We start from the raw sequence: 22,288 nt of genomic DNA on the forward strand, positions 1-22,288 counted from the left end.
ACAGAATCAACAAACACAACATAGTATTTGATTAAGAACATAGGGAAAAGAAAAAGATAAGAAATGTGTGATATGGTGTGTCTTTCTCTCCAAATTCATCCACTATTTATAGGTGAGAAGTGCCTTTTTGAAACAACACAGTGACTCTTTGAAAAAGTTAGACACCTCTTTGAAAAGTCACATGTTTCAAAAGGACGCACTATTTTGGTATAAAGTACTGTTTTGAACCAGTGTCTATTTCAAAAGGTCACACCTTTTTGGCATAATGCACTATTTCGAACCAGTGCCTATTTCAAAAGGTCGCACCTTTTCGGCATAATACACTGTTTCGAACCAGTGCACCATTTCAAAAATGTTTTTCTCTCTTTACGTACTATTTCAAGTGAAACCCATTTCATCTAAAGTGGAGTAACTTGGGAGACAAATTATTCATTCATATCTCAATGGATTTGTGCAAATCCATTTTCCTAGCAATCATTTACATGAATGAAGATTTGGCTTCTTCTATCATAAACATCGGATTTCTATTATTTTACAAATGAAAAGATACCGCATCAGATCAAGTAGCATGGGAGGCCTTGAACTTGCCTTAGTGAAAGACGATTAGATTTAATTGGATGATCAGTAGACTTCAATTAATGTCCTTGAACTATCAGCTGTTTGTATAAACCTAGACAAATCATCTTCACGCAGTACCTTCTCGAATACTATTGGTTCTCACGTTTGTGTTCATTTTGGCCTTGAACACTTCTTGCCAAAAATCTACTTTAAGTGTCATAATTAACATGTCCTAATTTACCATGCCATACATGTGAAGACTCAATCAAGTAAATAGAATATTTAACTTTATTAGCGCTCTTTGGCGCAATAATAAACAAGACATCCTAAAGAGCCTATCACTTAGATAGCCCTTGCCCACAAATACATCATTCTTTGTCAGTATAAATTTATCAGAAACAAAGACTAACTTAAAGCCATTCTTGCTTAGCAGGGACCCAGAAACTAAGTTCTTGTGAATATCAAGAACATAGAGCACATCATTCAGAATTAGTTCCTTCCCACAAGTCAACCTCATCACCACCTTTCCTCTGTCTTGAACCTTGGATATAGAAGAATTTCTCATAAAGAGTTGTTCTTCCTTTTACACATCATGATAAGTGGTGAACATTAACTTGTTGGAGCATATGTTGCGAGTAGCACCAGTATCTACCCACCATTCCCTTTCGTTTCCAATCAAGAGACATTCAGAAACAACAACAGATAGGTTCATGTCATTAACATTGTCAGAAAGCTTCTCCATTGTCACATTTGCTTCAGTCTTTTGCTTCTTGGACTTCTTTGGCTTGCGACATTCACTAGCCTTATGTCCAGCCTTGCCACACTTGTAGCACTTGCCCTTGAACTTGTTAGGCACACTCCTTTCGCCTTGATTAAAGTCATCTTAGCGCTTCCTCTTTCCCTTAGAACTTGAGCCTTCCACAACATTGGCCTTTGCCACCATGTGATCCTTGTCCTTCTTCTCAGATAGACGGTTATCTTTCCATATCCTTAGGCGGACGATTAGTTCTTCAAGATTCATTTCCTTGCATTTATGCTTGAGATAGCTCTTAAAATCCTTCCAAGATGGTGGTAACTTCTCCACCATAGCAGCTACTTAGAATGATTCACTCATACTCATTCCTTCGGCAATAACATCATGTAGGATTACTTGAAGTTCTTGAACTTGGCTTATGACAATCTTAGAATCTGTCATTTTGAAATCAAGAAATCTAGTAACTATGAATTTCTTCATGCCAGCATCTTCACTATTATATTTCTTGTCCAAAGAATCCCAAAGTTCTTTAGCTATGTTGAACACACAATACACATTGTATAATGAGTCAGACAACCCGCTAAGGACATAATTTCTACACAAGAAATCAACATGAAACCAAGCATCCTTGGCTAAAACCTTCTCCTTGTAAGTTTCATCAGGGCTTATATTAGGAACCTTATCCCACAGAAACCTTGCCAAGTTAAGGGTGGTCAGATAGAAGAGCATTTTCTGTTGCCAGCACTTAAAATCAGTTCCATTGAACTTTTCAGGCATCTCCCCATGAGGAACATAATGGGGAACAACAGTAGTAACTAGTGGTGTTGTCATTTCTGAAATAGAAATACACCTTGTTAATCCTTCAAAACAAAATAGAAAACATAAATAAATTATGTTCGGTAAAGAAAAAGAAGTAAAAAGAAAAATCTGTCTTAAGTTGTTAGGAATATACAACTTAAATGTAGTTACTCTTTAACAATCACCAAACAGTACAAATCTTGTCTTGTAAGTGTCTTGTACTTCTTTGTTAAATCCGAACCTAGTGTAGAAATACTATGTCCTTAAGACAGATTTTCTCCCTCATAGTGCTTAAAGGTTGATGGGAAACTGTCTCCCAAGATAGAATGGATTTTCTTCTATAGAAAGCTATCACTTCAATTCCACAGAATCAATGAACACAATATAGTATTTGACTAAGAACAGAGGGAGAAGAGAAAGATAATAAATGTGTGATTTGGTATGTCTTTCTTTCTAAATTCATCAACTATTTATAGGTGAGAAGTGCCTTTTTGAAACAACACAATGACTCTTTGAAAAAGTTAGACACCTCTTTGAAAAGTCACATGTTTCAAAAAGACGCACTATTTCGGCATAAAACACTGTTTCGAACTAGTGCCTATTTCAAAAGGTCGCATCTTTTCGGCATAAAACACTGTTTTGAACCAGTGCCTATTTCGAAAGGTCGCATTTTTTCGGCATAATGTACTATTTCGAACTAGTGCACCCTTTCGAAAATATTTTTTTCTCTTTACGTACTGTTTCAAGTGAAACCCATTTCATCTCAAGTGGAGTAACTTGGGAGACAAATTATTTATTTATATCTCAATAGATTTGTGCAAATCTATTTTTCTATCAAAATGTTCATTAGTTCTCAACTTAGTGGTTATAAATATAGCACCTGTTCATCATTAATAGAAACTGGAGGTTTATGTGTTTCCCGCTAGTAAATTGTTCATCTCTCACTCTAATAACCCTCTGCAAATAGGAAACTCAGGAAAACAAATGCCCCTTCAAACGATTAAAAGACAATTGTTGAGCATGGGCAATTTTAAGTTCCATTCTATCACCTTGACCACATGGCTTAAATGCTAATGCTTTGATATACTCGATAAGTTTATCAAGCTCGAAAGATGTCGTACGGGGGAGTTGCCTATACCAAACAGTGTCCTTGCATCTTCCCAAACTAAATCATACCAAGTATAAAACGTTTTGAACAATCTAACACAGTGGTTTTAATCGTTGACATTATAACAGTTTGTTGTAGTAGTGTAGGACTATTGAGACGTATTTTTATGGTACAGATCACCATTCATTTGTATTTACCGTTTGTAGGTCCAATATCTAGCATTCACAATTCACAGGGATTGGAATTTAATTTGAAAATTTTACTAGTCGTATCTTAAAGATATAAATGCCAAAAATGAAAAATAAAACATAAAAGTGAACACCATGAGTTGCCTACCTTCACGGACTGCCACTTAAAATTGTATCACTTGAAGTCATCCAAAAGAGCAAAATACACCTTTCTCTCTCAATCACTTATTTTGGTGAGATAATTGAATAAAAATAAGTTTGAAGAAAATGGGAGTGATTTTGATGCTACTGCTAATATTTATGTTTATGGAATCAACCGTGGGTCATGATGAGGAGACTAAACCTACGAGTAATGCTATACGTACTAACAGTTGTAACAACAAATAAACACCAACTGACGTGTTACCCAATTTTCCTGAAAACTCCATACTGACTAAGATTTCCACTAACAAAGTTTACTACACTACCATCCATGGTTTATGTCCAACACTCCAAGTATCACATAGGTTATTGTCCACAAGGCCCAAAATATCGCTGAGGTATTTGAGATATTGCTGATATATATCATTTTTTGGGTATACCGAGATGAAAATATCTAATAATCCGATATATCTCAATCGAATATTGAATCTATTTTTTCTCGATATATTTTGTAATTTTCGATATAATGATATATATCGACCGATATATACGATATAACTTGTTGACTTTGATCGATATTATTGACTTTGACCAAATATTGTTGACTTTGACTAATATATTGATAATCTTTTTGATATAATCGACGATATATCCGATACAAGACAAAATTTTGACTGGTCAACAAAAATATATATATTTCTGATATTTCTAATATATCTGATATATCTCGGTTTTTTTTATATCGAAATATACTAAAAAAAGTGTTACATAAACCATGGATGGGAGTGTAAACTTTGTTAGTGGAAATCCTAGTCAGCATGGAGTTTTCAGGAAAATTGGAGTAATGCTATACGTACCAACAGTTGTACCAACAAATAAACACCAACTGACATGCTACTCAATTTTCCTAAAAACTCCATGCTGACTAGGATTTCCACTAACAAAGTTTACACTCCCATCCATGGTTTATGTAACACTTTTTTTAGTATATTTCGATGTAAAAAAAACCGAGATATATCAGATATATTAGAAATATCATAAATATATATATTTTTGTTGACCAGTCAAAATTTTGTCTTGTATCGGATATATCGTCGTTTATATCAAAAATATTATCAATATATCAGTCAAAGTCAACAATATTTGGTCAAAGTCAATAATATCAATCAAAGTCAACAAGTTATATCGTATATATCGGTCGATATATATCATTATATCAAAAATTACAAAATATATCGAGAAAAAATAGATTCAATATTCGATTGAGATATATCGGATTATTAGATATTTCCATCTCGGTATACCCAAAAAATGATATATATCGGCAATATCTCAAATACCTCAGCGATATTTTGGGCCTTGTGGACAATAACCTATATGATACTTGGAGTGTTGGACATAAACCATGGATGGGAGTGTAAACTTTGTTAGTGGAAATCCTAGTCAGTATGGAGTTTTCAGGAAAATTGGGTAACACGTAGGTTGGTGTTTATTTGTTGGTACAACTGTTGGTACGTATAGCATTACTCCTAAACCTACATATGATCAATGTATCAAAGAAATCTGCATGCCTCAGTGTCTTAATGTAATCGGTGCAACATTAATGAGTTGTCATAGCGGTTGCTTTGTTGGATGTGAGAAGCTAAAAGAGGACATCTACTCCTGCTACCCAGCAATACAACCTCATAGCAACATCACCGATGTTGCTGTTCCGGTCTCTGTAAGCATTTATTAATCATTTTTTTTTCCTCCAAATCATATCAGATTATTAGTTTGTATGTTTTCAAAAATATAATATATCACATAATAATAGACCCATGGCCCCCAACTAGTAAAATTGGTAAAACTTTTGGGTGATGATACCAGAGGTTTGGAGTTCGAACCCACTAGTATCAAAAAGTTACTGATCTCATTTAAAACAAACTTGCCAATCAAAATAATAATAATAGACCCATAACAAGTTTGGTTGTGAAGTATATCTATAAGTGTTAAAATTTTGATTCAATTGGTATTATTAAGGTCATGAGGTTGTGTGACTTCAATTGGGATTGCATCACGACGCTAGGACTAACAATGAATCTTGTAATCCACTGTTAGCAAGTTTAATTGAATATGGTGTCCGACTCTTCTACTAAGGCATTCAATAAGCTACTAGTACAGTAATTAGAAGGGTTAACGAGTATTACCCCCCCTAAATACACAAAAAAAAAAAAACGGTCAAACCAATTTGACTTATATTTTTGTGTGTATTTGTGGGGGAGACCCTAATTTCCTATCTAGGGGCGTTAATACTCATTAACCCTAATTAGAATGAAACCATTTTTTAGAATTGAAAAATGATACAAAAACGGATTATAGATGAGTGGGAGGTCTTCCTGCACTGGTAGCAGTAAAGAAGATACATTTGGTGATTTGCGTACATCGCACATTGAACAAAATGTCTCTATGAACGACATACGATCCATTTTCAAGTACATACAAGACATCTAAACAAAAGAAATTTCAACTAAAATTAAAAATTAAAATGTACGTAAAGCTTCTTACTCTCTCCAAAATATGTTTTTATAGTATGAAAAGAAAATGTTTATTCAATCTCTTCTTCTTTTAGGAGTTTTCTTTAAGGGTTTTAGGACTATGGCTAAATTGTGTCATGCTTGCTTGGACGATCTATCGAAGTCATTTGGGAATGAAGAAACCTGAGCGACTTGTCGAAGTCATTGGGAAGAGCTTTGTGGGATTTGCACATATCGTTCAGAACCAAAGCTGCTGGAATTCCTATGCTCCAAACCCACCTAGTGAAATATTTTGAAATTTAGCTCCAAGACCCATTTCTCTAACCTTTTTCTATGTGTACCTATATAAAGGAAATAGATTAGGATTTTGAGATAACTTTGAGAGATTCATTTCAAGAGAATTGTGGGAGCTCTATTGAGTTAGGGTATGAGTGAGGTTACTTGTTCTTGATTCTAGTTAACTCTTGTAAACTCTCCAATCTTTATTATAAATGAATTGAAACTCAACTCTTGTGTGGACGTAGATAACATTTATCGAACCACCTTAAATCTTGTGTCTGTTTGCATTTACTTTCATACGTATTGTTTGTGGATAAAATACTAGTCTTTATTGCTCTATTGAGTTTATTGTGATAGCTACCAAAGTATTGGATGAGTGACTTCTTTGGTGTGAACTCTGAGAGAAATCATTTGGGATAAAGAGTTGGAACTATGTTGAGATGATACTTCCTAGTGAATTCTCTCAACAAGTGGCAGCAGAGCTATATGATAGTATACAAGGTGTTCGAGGAAAAGACTCCACCTTTAGTGTTGCACCAAAGTTGTGTTGCAAGCTAGGTGTTTGTAGAAATTTCTTAAAGAGGTTCTCCACCGTTGTTTGGTTAAAGTGGAAGTCATGTTGACCGATAGAGAAAGCTATATGATAGAGAAGTTTAATGGTACAAACTTCGGCTATTGGAAGATGCAAATTGAGGACATACTCTATCAAAAGGATTTGATGGAAACTTTGATAAGCGATAAACCCGAAGAGATTCCGCAAGGCATATGGGAATTGCAAGATTGAAAGGCATTGGCCACAATCCGATTGAGTCTTGTTTGGTTAAAGTGGAAGTCATGTCGACCGATAGAGAAAGCTACATGATAGAGAAGTTTAATGGTACAAACTTCGGCTATTGGAAGATGCAAATTGAGGACATACTCTATCAAAAGGATTTGATGGAAACTTTGATAAGCGAGAAACCCGAAGAGATTCCGCAAGGCATATGGGAATTGCAAGATTGAAAGGCATTGGCCACAATCCGATTGAGTCTCTCAAAGTTGGTAGCCTTCAAAATTAAAACCGAGAAGATGACAAAGTCTCTCATAGAGGCACTTACTACTATGCACGAATAACCCTCGGCCGCGAACAAAGTCTATTTGGTCACTAAGCTCATTAGAATAAAAATGTCGGAGGGGACCTCCTTCAAGGATCACCTAAATGAATTCAACCAAACTAAGGATCAATTATTGGAGTTAGTTGAGATTACATTTAGTGACGAGATGCTAGCTTTGGTGATATTTGGACAGTTGCCTCTAAGTTGGAAGGCGACTATGGAGGCTATTAGTAGCTCTGCATGCGGTAATGACCAAGTTGAAGTTTGAAAACCTTTTTAGTATACTATTAATCGAGGAAATCCAGACACAGTCCAACTTCGGGGTCGACATTGAGCACTAAAAGTAGAGGAATAAATTCATACAAGAGTCGTGGTAATTAAGAAAAAAGAGAGGGGGAGATTGAAATCTCAAGCCCCTTGATTGCAAAATGTTGAACATATTAATCCTCGACATATAAGTGAAGTTATATGCTATAATTTTGGTAAGCCTTGCCACTATAGTAGCAATTGCCCAACACCAAGAAACAATAACAACAACAACAACAACAACAACAACAACAACAACAACAATAATAATAATAAATCAAGAAGCTAATCTTGTTTAGGTGGTAGATGATGCTTTAATATATTCGATGGAGCATAAGGATGAGTCTTGGGTACTTGATTCCATTGCATCTTTCCATCCTATCTTAGTTCTTTGATAACTATACAGAAGGTGACCTCGGAACTGTCTTTATTGGTGATGACCAACCTTGTGACATTGTTGGCAATGGTGACGTGCATGTCAAGATGAATGGCTCGTCATGGTTATTGAGGGACTTTCGACACGTTCTGGACTTGAAGAAGAATTTGATTTCTGTGGGGTAATTGGCAAGTGAATAATTTATTACAACTTTCACCAGTAACACTTGGAAGGTCTCAAAGGGGCAAGAAGGATGGTACTCTCTACTTGACCACACGTGGTTATGAGTCAATTGTCATGGCACATGGCAAAGAAGATCTAAATGTTTGGCATTGCAAACTTGGTCACATGAGTGAGAAAGGAATACAAATCCTTCACTCCTCTGGTAAACTCCTAATGTTATAGTTGACTGAAATTGACTTATGTGAGAACTGTGTATTTGGAAAGCAGAAGCGGTGAGTTTTTGAAAGATCGGTCGGACTCCGAAAGCTAGCAAACTTGAGTTGATTCATACAGATATCTGGGGGCCAGCTAATGTCTTTTCACTTGGCAGAAAGTTGTACTTTGTGACTTTCATTGATGACCTTACTAGGAAGTATGGGTCTATTTGTTGACACACAAGTCAGAAGTATTTGAAGTGTTCAAGACTTGGAAGGCCATGGCTGAGAATGACACAAGCTTGAAAGTAAAGAAGTTGAGATCCAATAACGGTGAAGAGTACGAGGATTTAGGTTTTGAGAAATATTGTGTTGACAATGGCATCAAGATGGAAAGACTTTGCTAGGGACACCTTAGCATACTGGGTAGAGTAGATGAATAGAACACTGACAGAGAGAGTTAGGTGTGTGCGTACACTAGCAGGCTTGCCCAAGAAGTTCTAGGCAGAGAGTGTTTGCATAACAACTTACCAACAATACCTTTGGATTTTAAAATTTGAGAGAAAATGTAGAGTGGGAAGGATGTGAACCTTTCCCATTTAAAAGTGTTTGGTTGTGTGTCCTATGTCCATATTAGTGACCAAGCTAGAAGCAAGTTTGATGTTAAGTCACTAAAGTGTACCTTCTGATAAGAACCCAAAAGTGTAGTTTAAATCCCTTAATAATATTATACTTAGGCCAATTATGTTTATAATAAATAAAAATTAGTATTGTTTACGTGTTTCCATGTATTTCAGGACTTGAAGTTGATTAGGTGACTAAAGACACCAATTTTGCATGGAAAACGAGTCAAGATAATTACTGAGAAAGTTTTATGTCTAAAGCCCAAGAATCAAGAAGGAAAAGCCTTTTCAAGCCCAGTCAAAGTTGGGAAGTCAAAGTTAATTCGGGTAGAAAAAGGACAAAAAACCATTAGAACTTCAAATGAGCGTATCTTTGGACTCGGGTACTTTATATCCAAAACGACCGGTTCGGAACTAGCTTTCCAATTGACCCAGCCTTGCCTCAATCAGAGCTGTGAAAAGGGACGAAAAGGGTACTGAAGTAATTTCTAGCAGTTATAACCTCTTTAGACTTAACCTAATGGAAAGCTCACATTAGAGGCCTAAAGTTTACTTTTTTGGCCCATACACAAAAATGTAACCCTAACATTCTCCTATATGAAGAGGATTAGGGCTAAACATTCGTATCTCCTTAATCCCTTAGTAGTTTAATTTTAATTAGGTTTTCTTTCTCTCTTTCTTTAGTTTATAATTAGTTTATAATTGTAGCCTCCATTTGAACCTATTGATCAGTCTCTAAATGTGCGTTTTATTAACTTTATAATACTTCAATTATGCCCTTCTTATGCTTAATGAACAAACAACTTATAGCTTTTGCTACCTTTTGCAGGATACAGATCATTTAGGACGTATATTCCTAAAATGTGCATTTTAGTGCAAAAAGGATTGCTATTGACATTGCTTGGGCAGATTCCAGTTTAGAAGCAAAAGTGTCGGAAAAGTCAATGGTCCAAGTCAACTGTCAAAGTTAACTCTGAAGGACTCAAAGCCAAAAGCTAAAGACTCAAGGACTTAAAGCCAAATCAAGAATTCAATTAGATGGGCTTAAGTCAAAAGCCCACAAAGCTTAATCTTATCCTCAAGAAGGGCAAATATGTAATTGGTGCCCTATATAAACCAAAGAGATGTAGAGAATTAGTTATCCAATGTATTAGGGTCAAAACCATTTGGTTTGTTAGGAGTAGAGTAACCTAAATTTACATTTAAGTAATTTTAATTTCAAGTCTTTTAATTTCTTTTATTTGCTTTATTTCAATTTTTATTGTTGTTCTTCAAGTTTCTTTCACTACGAGTATTTTAATCTAAGTCCTTATTTGCTTTCTCTACTTTAATTTCTTCTTTCATTCAAGTTCTTGCTTTCAATCAATCTATCTCAAGTTTTTAGAATCTTGTTTTTATGTTATTGAACCCATCATCTATTTCTAAATAATCTTGTTTCCTTTCATTCAAAGCAACTTAAGCAAGTTGTATTCAATAAGTTATTAAGCAACTTGTTCATTTAGTTATTAAGCAACCACATCATTTACATACATGTTCTTGAGCCCATTAATCCAAGTTTTTATATTTTAACCCTTTCTCATAAGATGACTAGAGTTTTACATTAGGAATTCATTTCAATACTCATTAGAAAGTAGGAGAGAAGAGTTAGAAGCTTAGTTTTTACACCATCAAACCATTCCTCCTTATCATAGATTCAAGATGAACACGACAACCCAACACTCACCACTTTACTACACTTCAAATGGTGCCACCGTCATGGATCCAAATGGAAAGAGGAAGATGGAGAAAAAAACTCACTCATTGAACTATTCTTCTCAATCTTAATTTCAATTTTTTTTTTTTTTAGTTTTTTCATTTATTTCATTACTGATGTTTCTTTTTCGCCTGTTTCCAGTACACTTTTGAGCAAACGGATCCCGAGAATAGCACGAGACAAATCACCGGAAACTATTGGAGAAAAACGAGCACAAATGGAGCAAAAGAATCCGCACCGCGCCTATCACCCTCGCACCCGCGCGCGACACGCGTCGGCACATATTAGAAACGCTCCCGCATAATACACGAGCCTGCACATAGTTCACCCGTGCCTGCGTGTGACACGCGTCCGCACCCCAAACTCGTGCCGCGCCTTGATTTTTTCAGATGAAGATTCCGTTGGCTTAGAATCTTAGTGTGTAAGTCACTTGTAATTCCCCCTAGTCTGTTTAATTCAACTGTGAGTAGATAAAAAGTAGATAGATTTGCAAAGTTTTGAGTTTTCAAAACCAAAAATTCAATTAAAAAAGGAATTTAAAAATTAAAATTTTTATTAATTAAAATGAATTAGTAACCCATCAGTAAAATTAAATAATAAAAATTAGTTTAGTAGCATGTTTAGGTTTTATTTTCTATTAATTGTTGTTTATGCATGATTAGATTAAGATAATATCATATAGTTAAGTCAAAATACAAAAAAATTAATTAGGATAAATACAAAATAGTTTAAGTTTGAAGGTTTAGTCTTTTGGTTTAAGTTTACTTACCAAGAGTTGGGGATTCTACCAACTTGGACCGGTTGGATGTGTGAGGCGAGTAGTGTAATATCACGCTCACACATCTCAACCCAACTTGGGGGTTGAAGTTCCAATATTTGACGAACACTTTCTAAGCTTTTATATATTTTGTTTAATTAATCATTAGTTAATTAGCTAAACGTAGTTAAATTTTCGTGTTTACCGCTTTCATAGTTTTAAGCCCACGAAGGTAATTTTGTTTTAGGCCCACGAAGGCAACCAATTGTATCTTATTGGCTTTGCCACATTTCAACCCGACTTGTGGGTCTTAGATAGATTAAACTTGTAACCATAAAGAAAAGCTTGAATGGTGGGTTGACACGCAAGACACCAAACACTTCGTCAACCCCACCACGTGGCCTTCACCCCAAGGGTCGTGTACGCACACCTTGGGCGTAATTTCTAAACCTTCTCGCTACAAAGTGTAAGAGGATACTTGTATGTTACTAAGTATGCTTGGATGATTGTGTGATTTACATTTCAGTCTTGTCTTTACATTAACGCTAAGGTTAAACTGGAGCCCTAAAAGAACAAAAAGTGGGATTAAGCCCCACTTTAGAACGGACATTGCGTGAATCATTTGTCACATAGACCAAACTAAAAAGATAAAATCAATCAAGCATAGCCAATCTAGTCACGTCCATCAGGACAAACATCTAGCATGAACAAAGAGAGTAGTAAACTACCAGATTCTAGTAGACCAACCACCTTCCTCACTCCATCCCCTCCCTCAGAAATACCATGGGTGAGATTCTTGGTGGCACACCATCTGGTGAAGTAGCGATCTTCTCCCTTGACGCGTGTAGTTCCCAAACCCAATTTCGCACCCACTGTTAAATCTAAACAGGGCATAGTTTCTAATCTATAGACATTACATGCTAACTTTTCAAAAACTTCAAGGTCACAAATGAATTTCTGCAGATTGTGCATCATTCTTGCTTGAACATACATGGCTTATCAATATGCAGAACAACAATCATGGAATTACAATGCAAACCCAGAACCTTGTTCTTGTTGTGGTAGTCGATATCATTGGGCATCTCAATGCACATCATATACCAAGTTTGAGCCTCCTATGGAATATTCTTACGTTTACGAACCTCAATTTTCAAATTTCCCTAGTACCCAATACACGCAAGAGTTTTCTAATCATGCAGACAATTCATGAAATTCTACCACAAATAGTCAACCATCATTCATATATCTACCCGGTCAGTCAGAATATGGGTTCACTAACAATCCATTACCATTCACATCACCATCCATTTCAAATTCATATTCCACTCCACCATCTATCACAGACAACTTTATCAGGCAATGGTCGAGCAAACAATACAAATTCAGCAAATAGCAAAGACCTTCTATTTTCTCCAATTCATTTAAATCTATACCACATTTGAGACTAATATTTTTTCCACCAGTCCAGAACCCAACCAAAAAGAGGAACAAGGTGTTGTTATAACAAAACTAATTGCTAAAGCCCATCTTGATGACCAATTAAAACTCCATCACCATCCACCTGACTATCGTGTGAATTCCAGATTATATGATAATGACTATATGCATGAGGACAAAAGAAACTCTAGAACCTGTGTTGGAAAGTAACTCGACAAACTTGGATGATGACATTGAGAAAATTTATGAAGTTCTAAATAAAGAAGACAAAGAAAATGAAGTGCATGGAGAAGAGGATATAAATTTTATAGTGGAAAATGGATCTAATTTTAGTTTGGTCGTTAAAGACTTATTGATGGAACAAATTTGTGACATCCTTAATATTGCCGATATGAACCACAAATTTGTGGAAACGCCAAAGCTAGATAAAGAATTCCTTAAGTCCTCGAGATTATATGAAGAACCACCACCCGACCATCATTCCCCCGAGTTAACACCTCTCCAAAGCCAACCTCCATTCATAAAATATTCACCAAATTCTGAGGACTGCACCACTAAACCATTTCAAAGAAACCTCAAGCTCGCACTTAAGCCAATTGCCTTTGAAATCCTTCATAATTTTCTAAACCTTCCCAATAAAGAAACTTTGCCCAACACACAAACTCTCGAGACTATCATTCCAGTTGCGAAGAGCCTTGCGTTGATTGAAGTGCCAGAAAAAGAGGAAATAGAATCTAACGTGGAATATAAGTTCTTAAGAGCATACGATGATCCCTTTATTCAAGTGGTTGAGAAACCCAGTTTGCCATATGTTGCATCGTCTAAGCTTCATGAAGAACAACTACTACCACACTCACACTCTCTTAGATAATTCAATGACGGGTCACTGCATAAGTTCCATGATGGTTTACATAAACTTCATTTTATCATTCTGCATCTTACACTCCAAATACATCATTTCATTCTGTTTGGGGCTAAATGCTTTCATATGTTTTTCTATAAAGATCCCCAACTGTTTAGACTATTAGTATATAGTTAACAACATATCATCCATCTCATATGCATAGTCTTGGGGAATCTGACTTAAAACGACCCCACATATAATCTTGAATATCTGACTATACAATATTCATGTTATGTTTTCTCGATAGATTCCATGGGAGTGCATCAAAGAGGTAACCGAACCTCTCCACTTGGAGTGTGTGGTTGTAAGTGCCGGAGCCTTGAGTCCACGTATACTTGCATATTCCTTGTTAGCACTTTTACTCGTAGTTTGAGTAGTACGTGTACCCCTATGAAGCAAATATATAATTTTCTTTTTCTTTATTTTACACTTTTTTTTCGAATAGCTTTTCTATTCCTGTCATTTACAATTCCTATTTTTATTTTCATTTCCCTATTTTCTATTTTTACATAAACATTTTTCTTTCAATCTCACCTTTGACGGTGAGTAGTCTTTCCTCTATAAAGAAGAGATGTGAAACAAAGCAGAGGGCGATAGGGATTGAGTGAAGGTGTCTTATGCTTGTTTCTTATGGTTGTTTAGCATGTCTCGTCTTCCATAGGCATGCCATACCATGGGATGGTTAGCAACTGGAGCCCTTGATTTTGAAATTTTTTTTCCTTCTATGGGTGATTTCTAGTTGTTTCGAGTTTCATCTTACAATCTAGTTGGAATGACTTTAACTAGGGCTAACTAGAGAGTAGGAGAGGAGAGACTAGATTATCTAGAAATAGAGCTAGTCCTCTTCACTAGATTTGCCTACTTTCAAAACAAGAGGTGGAAAATCTAGGGAGGCCAAACCATGGGATGGTTCGCAATTTGAATCACTTAATTTCAAACATTTTTTCATTTTATTGGGAGGATCACTCTCCTCATAGTGATTTTTCTTAGTAGTTTTCTTTTTATTTCTGTTATTGTTTTAAGTAATTTAGGAACAAAAACCCAAAAACCCAAAAAGGCAAAAAAAAAAAAAAAAAAAAAAAAAAAAACACCCCTTCTCTCACCCTTTCATAAAAGTTCTTGTTTTTCCTGTGCTTATAATAGAGATTCTTGATACAACACTAGTCATGTGATTTTCTAAAACATAGGCAATGGATTCCACATAGACCAACCCTTAGAAGTACACAATCTCTATTATTCTAAGGGCAGTTTGAGGATAAGTTATGTGTTACGTACTAAGGGTCGCCCATATCACCATGATATTCATACAAGACATCTGATGTCTTGCACAGTAAATCCTCCAACTCACATAACTGAAGCCACAATCTGACTAGATTGGGTTCAATAAAGAGCCCACACAAAAGTTGTCTAAGATCACCTGTTATGGTTTGTTTTTCAAACTTAGATTTAGAAATCATAGCTTTTCTATGAGTTATCTTTTTAACATCTCTACATAGTTTTCAAAACTTAAGGATATAAAAATGAAAATCTTACGTCCCAGAGTAACCAAAATGATACTGGATAAACGTATGATTTTATCTTCTTGTTAAAACCTCTATATGGTTAGAGATACATTTAGATTGAGAAAAACAACCTACAAAAACCAAAAACAAAAAAAAAAAAAAAAACCAAAAATTTCAAGTTAGAATAATTACGTTTTTTTTTCCTTTTAGTTAACCCATGTACATCTTGTTCTATATCTATCAACCCACACTCCAAACTTGTTTGAGGGTGGTATATTCTCACCATGAAGAACAGAGTCTAGGTTACTGCCATTTTTGTTCATGTTCCTATGGTAATCTCTTTCCTTTGCTTCATACTTTGAAGACAAAACATATTTCTGTTTGGGGGTTGTATAATAACATTCTGCAAAAACCAGGCATTTATTATATAGCATTCTTATATTAGATATAGTAAGTATATTTCTATATTTCTTTCTTTCTTAAAATATTTCGAAAAGATCAAAAATATTTTTTCTGTTTAATACTAAACATATTGTTTTCCTTTTTCTATGATGAACAAATGATTTAGAAGTCTCATTATAGCAATAGAATAAAGATTCATTCTTCAAACTCAGACTAATATACATACAATAGTTTTTGTATCTTATCATAAATGACATACATCAACATTTGATTGTATATAGTAGTAAGTTTCTGAGACCAAGGTTAGGACAGTTAAGTTCCATATCCTGTGAGAATCTAGCCAAAAGCCTAATTTGAATGATTATTGGGTGATTGACACAAAGGATATCCAGATAGAGAGATAACACGTCCACTTGCTTGATCACCACGCCATATCCTAGGAGAAAATTTGGCCCTTTTTGGATCGATATAGCCAAATAAACGTTAAAACCCCAAAAAGATAGTTTCCTTCTAGTTACCCCCCCCCCCCCCCCTTGAGCCTTCACTAATTTCTAAAAGCCTTTTTATTTCTTCGCCATCAATCCTTAAACCGTTATTACACACAATAAAAGGCTTACCCAGCTGACGAGTTGAGAATTGGATGAACTGTAAATAGAGAAGAGAAGGCCTTGTACAAAAATAGAATAGTTAGAAGCTTCAAAAGAGAAAAGAAAGAAAAGATTAAAAAATTGAAATCTCCCAAAAGTTTAAAATCAAAAGGAGTCGATTTCAAAAGAAACAAGAGCAAAGTTAGAACTCCCAAAAATCAAAATCATATGGAGTCTGATAAAAGCCCAAAATTGTAGTTTTAACCCCTTAATAATATTACATTTAGACCAATTATGTTTATAATAAATAAGAGTTAGTATTGTTTACGTGCTTTTGTGTATTTTAGGTATTGGAGTCAAATATGTGAAAAATATGTCACTTTTGTAAGAGAAAAGAGCAGAGGTTGGTTACTAAGAAATTCTATGGTTAAAGCCCAAGTTTCAAGGAGAAAAAACCTTTTTAAAGCCTAGTTAAAGCTAAAAAGTCAAAATCAATGCGGGTAGAAATAGAGTAGAAAAGTCAACAGAACTTCCGTAGGCTATATCTTTGGACTCAAACCTTATAATTGGGCCTACTATATGTCAAATCGACCGTATCGGGAACAGCTTTCTAATGGTCTAGGCCGTGATCCAATCAGAGGGGTAAAAGTAGACAAAAAGGCTGTTGCAGTCATTTCTAGCAGAGAAACCCTTTTTGGACTTAAGTAATTAGGTTTTGGGCTTGATTTAATGGCCAAAACATAGATCCAAAGTCCCTACATGAAATTATAAACCTAACCCTCTCCTATATAAAGAGGACTAAGGCAAAACTCTAACTCTCTTTCTCCCCCATTAGATAATAAATTAGTTTTCTTCTTTAGTTTTAAAACCTAATTATTGTTTTCTAGCCTCGACACCATTAATAAAGCCAAGTTATTTATATTGTTTAAATTATGTCTTATTCTTATTCTTTTAATTATGATAGTCTAATGAATCATAGCTAAACCCCCATTAGAGGGACTTGATGTGTTAGTGTAGAATAAGTTGTAGTAAAATATTCCACTCTAGAAGGTAGTTAATTCACAATAATAATGGGTTTAAATTGTCTCACATGTTAATTATTAGTTGGTAGAGATTGCCATGAATAATTAGGGATATACCCCCCCTACTGACACAAGAAATTGACGTGGTAGATGATACATGTCATATATCATAATGATACATGTCATGTATCATTCTCTTACATAATGATACATGACATATATCACGATGATACAAGACATGTATCATCTGCCACGTCACTGTGTCGGATAAATGTGTTATTAGTAGGGGGTATCAAATGAATTTGAAAACAGGGGGGTATCTAAAAAAAATGCAAAATAGGGGGCTATCTCAAATTATCCCTTAATAAAATAAAAAGTTATAACTCTAAAAAAACAGAATCAAAGGAGTCAAAAGCCAAAACAGAAGGGCTAAGGATGTAAACTAAGTGTAGAAGCAAAGTAATAACAATGTTTTCTCTAGTTACATATTTTGAAGACCCTATTATCTCAGATTTGTTTATTTAAATATCCATTATGTTTCTTCTTAAACCATCACCCCAGCCCCGTCTCACCTAATAAAGACTTTTAGCTCAATTAAGATTAATTTGGTGTGATAGTAAGTGGTAGATGTGATTGATCGGCCTCAGCTCATTTGGACATCATTGAGATTGTGAGGAATCGTGTTCCCACTGCACACTGGAGTGAGCAAAACTTGAGTGGAAAAATTAGAGTGCTTTTGTCTTGACACATTGTGAGGACCTACTTAAGGATGCTATTCCAAAATTTTCAGAAATGAACCTGCCATTACATTTCATAGTATAGTTCACCGCATGTATGTTTATCTTTAGATGATTTGATTATTATGCATATATTAGCTTAGGTTTATAAAGAATTGTTCTTATTATATTGTTATAGAGATGTATAGATACTTGAGATTAATTAGGAAATATTTCTTTTATCTCTTCGTCATTGTAGTATAAATGAAGTTTGTGCGTATCTTCTCTGGAAAACTGTCATGAGGCTATAACTCGTCCAATAGGGAATTCCTAGTCATTTAAGACCTTATTGTATATGGTCAATGCAATCGCACTCTGCGAAACGAGATTAGTTAGGACCACATTTTTTGGCCACTTATCAGTTTTTATTTCTCATCTTTGCTTGAGGACAAACAAAATACTGTTTGGGGGTGGTGTGATAAGCACCCAAAAGTGTAGTTTAAACCCCTTAATAGTATTTTACTTAGGCCAAATATGTTTATAATAAATAAGAATTAATATTGTTTACGTGTTTTCGTGTATTTCAGGACTTGAAGTTGATTAGGTAACTAAAGACGCCAATTTTGCATGGAAAACGAGTCAAGATGATTGATGAGGAAATTCTATGTCTAAAGCACAAGAATCAAGAAGGAAAAGCATTTTAAAGTCCAATCAAAGCTCGGAAGTCAAAGTCAATTCGGGTAGAAAAAGGACGAAAAGCCACCAGAACTTCAAATGAGCGTATCTTTGGACTCGGGCCTAATTTCTGTCAAAACGACCGTCTTGGAACTAGCCCTCCAATGGACCCAAAATTTCCCCCAATAAGATCTATAAAAGTGGACGAAAAGGGCATTGAAATAATTTCTAACAGCTATGGCCTCTTTAGACTTAACCTAATGGACTTTGGGCTCACATTAGGGGCCCAAAGTCCCCTTTTTTGGCCCATATACGAAAACGTAACCCTATCCCTCTCTTATATAAAGAGGATTAGGGCTAAACATTCATATCTCCTTAATCCCTTAGTAGTTTAGTTTTAATTAGGTTTTCTTTCTCTCTTTCTTTAGCTCATAATTAGTTTATAATTGTAGCCTCCATTAGAACCTATCAATAAAAAGCTTTAGTTTAATTCAATTATCTTATTTACTTTATGTCTTCTATTTATTGTTTAGTTGATTTCAATCCGATGACACAAGGCTAAACCTCAATTAGAGGGGGTTTATAAAGCCACGTGAGGATGATTAGTAATTAGTTTCATTATTGTTTTGCATAAGAGTTTCAAGTTCTTCATTATGAGTTTCTAGAGGTAGAACTCATAACTGAGAACTAGAGATTAGAAACCCTATCAAAGAGATTTGTGGGGGTGCTAATCTCTCATGCTAGTTAAACAATGGCTATAGAGATGTAGGTTGTTTACTAGGGATAAAAAAAAAACGATTTGATGACTAAACTAATAGCCAATCGAATCGCGTGGTGGAATTTCCCCTATCTATCATCTTTATCATTCATCAAATCATTGTTTAGCAATCTTAAATCTACTATTTTGACATCATTACTCTCTCAATAGTGAATTATTTTAGTTTAATCTAGATAAGTATTCAAGTACGTGCAAGCAAGAGTGGATTGAACACGACTACTCCTCTTTATCACATGATTTAGAGAGTATTCAATTTACTATTTTTCCATCTTTATCTACTGTTCAAGCATCATTAATATACTGGCATCACATCTAATTTATTCTACTTATCACCTTTATCGGCTATGACGGTGATGATTTTGGGTATCGCTTTTGGGATGATCAAAATTGGAAAATCATTCGTAGTAGAGATGTTGTGTTTAATGAGAATGTGATGTACAAGGACATCGATGAAGCATGATTAACGTAAAAATGCAACTAGATTTCTCTAACTTATTCTTACGTTATTAATTACTTATTTCCTACTCTCACATATATATTCATGCAATATATAGAGTACGGAATCGTTCCACTCTTAACTCTCTAGACTTAACGAATTCAACTAATCAAACACAAAGAAACAATGGTACGTGAGAGCAATAAATCACACATCCACTTCCATTAGCCTTGTGTCATTACTCAGATATTTCACTCTTATGAGGCTTTTAGGCTAGATGCTCACATGATATCTATTAAGTACTCTAACCTAGGTCTCAGAAAAATACTGCAAAGTGCAATCATAGATGCTCATGCAAGATGTTCATTAAAAGATGCAATGACTATTATCTACAAAATAATCTAAGTTTCAAAAATTAAATCCTAATTCAAGTACTACGTGAGATTTCTAGACTAATATCATCATAGAGAAGGGAACAATATAATTATCTCAAAGTGCATAACATAAGCTATATTTTTGATTTTTTTTTCTAATTTTTATAAGACAAATAATACGTAATATACAACCTAATATGTGCTTAATTAAACATTTACAACGTGTTTCTATACCACCCCCAAATAGAATCATGCTTTATCCCCAAAGTATGGAATGAAAATAAAGGATAGAGAGTACCATAGAAATATACTTGTAAATGGGAGCACTTGAAAAAGAAGGTTAATCTATACTAATATAAAGAAATAAAAACATACGCAACTCCTATATGAGTTCCTTCCGTTATGGGAATAACATGAAATAATAAATAGCGCTTGGGACATAATCAGACTCTAACATAAATAAAATAATACCATACGTTCACAAATCAAGCATGTGCCTATCGTGACTCCTATCGGATTAGCTTCCGAAATTCTGTAAAATAGTGAATTTCACGAAATTAAGGTACCTAATTACATTATGCATCCCAATAAAATCAACAAGGCCTATGGATTCTATATTTCGATATTTATACATGCAATTTTAATACGTGAACGTACAATGTGCTAAAATTAAATATACCACCCCTCAAATAATTTGGGAGAAGGGGGTTCATGAAATAATTCAATAACACAATTAAATTATGTAACTACCTAATTTTTATGATTTTTAATATTTTATAAAGAAAAGTGCGTAATTTACATCCTAAAAGTGCTACTTTTTGCAAATGTTTCTATTCCACCCCCAAACAATCGAAAGCTTTGTCCTCAAAATGTAAAGAGATAAGGAAAGAATTTACCATAGAAACGTGGCAAAAATTGGCAGTATCTGCAACAGAAATATTATAAAGAAGATATGATAACATGAAACACAATTAAACTATTACTTACTAACTAACATAGACTCTATTAGAGTAAACTGGTTATTGAAAAAAAAAAAAAAAGACTCTACTAGAGTAAACATGACAGGCAAAGGGTGGGAAAAAGATTTAAAATGAAATACCAAAATATGCCACCTCCGAACAAAATTTGAAAACTCTTTTTAAGTTTGAAAAAATTTGTGGCCTATACTCCATAAAGGTGGTATTGTACAAAAACTTGGGTCTTTTAAAGTCAAATACTTTAGACTTTATCTAATATATATGTACAATGATCTTACCATATATCAACAACCAAAAAAGCTGTGGGTTTTTCCATAAATAATTAACATGGAATGCACCCCCAAACTGAATCAAGCACTAAGACTTCCTACGACGCAACTTAGTGAAATAAGAGCGAAACCTAATAGACCTAGAACGTAACCGAGCATGCACTATCTTCTTTTTTGAACGAAAGGGTGTCCAAGTGAATGATCGTGAGAAAATAAATGGTTGTGGAAAATACTTGGAATGTGGATAAGTGTTAGAAGGAAAGGGTGGGAAGAATGATTGGATTCTATGAGGGATTAGCTCAGGTGGATGGTGGTCGGGTGGTGCTCTAGGTAGTGCTTGAGAGGGTGGATCATCACAGGCTCTTAGAAACTTATATAATTCTTCATCTAACTTGGTCGCATCCACATAATTATGATATTCATCTGCATATTTGAGAAAGTCATCTTTATCTTCTTCCATAAGAGGAGTACTAATGTGGGGACGAAAGTGTCAGTCGCACTAATATGAGATACAAAACTCTCAATAGACTTCACTAATCCTTCTATAGGCAAACCTAGTTGTCCCTGCTTTAGTCTAAATATGT

This window comes from Coptis chinensis, chromosome 8 (assembly GCF_015680905.1).
Source record: "Coptis chinensis isolate HL-2020 chromosome 8, ASM1568090v1, whole genome shotgun sequence".
In the NCBI taxonomy this organism is placed as follows: Eukaryota; Viridiplantae; Streptophyta; class Magnoliopsida; order Ranunculales; family Ranunculaceae; genus Coptis; species Coptis chinensis.